Here is a 2,074-nt window from a genome sequence, read left to right on the forward strand (position 1 = left end):
GATCCAAGGCCAAGCATTAACAGTTTCAGATGAAAAGATTATCAAGCATGTAATGGGAATTATCTATGTCTGAAACTCTGGGGAACTGGTATCAAATTGTTATTTTCCTTATCTTACCCATTCTACCCATTCTGATTTACAGGTTTGTACATAACTCAGTTCCATCCAACCAGGCATCCAAGTTTCATTCTTTGCTATAAAAAAGGTAGGCCTCATTTCCAACATTATAAAATAATTGTGAGCAATGTCTGGGATATTTTAAAACTTAGGAATTTATTCACACAATTTATGGATATTTATGCACATCTATAGTCAGCTTTTAATTTTTCAAGTTAATCTACATCACAGTTAGCTCAGAGTAAGAAATGGAATTTATTGCATTTATCAGCCCTCATTGCCATTAGTCTGTCAGTGTGTATACCTGTGACATTATCAGACTTTAATTTGTTCCCTCATGGGCTAGGCACATCTCACACATAAGCACTTCAAATAAAATAAAATGATCCTAGAGAAACAATCCATTGCAGAGCAATTGATATGAGTTGGTGTGGGGGAAAAAAACTGGGAAAGGATTTAGTTCCCAATTCTTCTGGTGTCCATTTAAAACACCAGAAGAATTGGGAACTAAAATAGGGAACAGGTAAGAGCTCACATTCATCAAAAACTTGGTCCTACCTCTTCCAAAGGATAGAGTGAGGTCTTCTGACTAAAGGGTGATGGTGGTGGTGGTGCAATCTGGTGTTAGCATATACTTCCACCAGAAATTCAAGTGAATGATATGCAAGTTTACTTCAACCACTTTTGTGGGGGTCAATAAAATGAAACAGAAATTATGTACTCCAGGGCTAGGGAAGTTGGTCATTATAGCATTTTTGGCCAAACAATTGCTTAAGCAACTGTAGCCTACTGTCAGATATTACTGTCTCAGATCTGATGGGGTTTGTAAAACCAAGCCATCTGTTCAGCATGGCTCTCCTAGCACATATGACTGATATTCTAAAACAATCACAAAACATTGTTCAATGTAAATAATCTGTTGACCAAGATGTGCTGTTTCCCTGGGAGCGTGAGGAGCACAGATGGATAGATCTACATACACAAGTCAATGCTCACCATTTTTCCATGGAAATCACACGTCTTATACAACAATCATGATCTGTTTGGTTGACTTGACTGATGTGTTTAGCAAATTCTTAACATTCCTGATCTGGTTTCAGATCTCTCTCTTTTTTTAATCGTATCTGCCTTGAAGAAAAATACATGTTCTTTCTCAAAAGAAGAAAATGAATTCTCCAAAGGTTTGTGCTTCTTCACATTTATTTTTGCCTTTCAATACAGTAACGATGATGTGCCTTTAACTTAACTTGTCTTCCAGACACTAATTAAAAAACCTCTGTTTATTTAAGCAGTGAAGAAGTTTTTATAGGCATCTAAAATGGGAAGAAAAATTAAGGAAGAAAAACACTTGGCTGCTCTGCTACACAGTGGCCCTCCCGTCTTCTGCATTCACTCTGAAACCTTCTCTCTCCCTCTCCCCAGTTCTGGCTTTAAGCAGAGTTTTGCTATTCCTCTACCCCCCACCCTCCATGGTCTTCCTCTGCCAGCTGGCAGCTTCTTGATACACAACTCAGGGACAGTATAGAGTGGGGTCATATAGCAATGAATGAGCTCTTTGTGAGATGACTGCAATTCTTGGAACAGATGTGGAGTTGAACAATATGGTATCTACAAATGCTGGGCCACTGGTTGGTGTTCATAAAATGTTAGCTGAAATCATTTGAAATATGCAAATTTTTTAGCAAGGTAGGCTGGGAATTGACCTCACTAGTGATTATGCCAGACCTTGTCATTATGAGATTCAGAAGAAAAATGTATGTAATTTGCAGTTATGGATTATAGGCAACCTTTCTTTCCATTCTAAGTTGCCCAACAGCTCACAATGGTTACACAGTTATGTACAAGGTAAGAAGCACAGGATAAGCTGCTGCTCTCTGTTTTGGGACATGCAACCAGGCAGGAATAAGGGCTTAGAATGGAATAGTCTGAATCCCTCCTCCTAGGGAAGCATTGGGGG

The sequence above is a fragment of the Candoia aspera genome, chromosome 7, assembly GCF_035149785.1.
Source record: "Candoia aspera isolate rCanAsp1 chromosome 7, rCanAsp1.hap2, whole genome shotgun sequence".
Taxonomy (NCBI): domain Eukaryota; kingdom Metazoa; phylum Chordata; class Lepidosauria; order Squamata; family Boidae; genus Candoia; species Candoia aspera.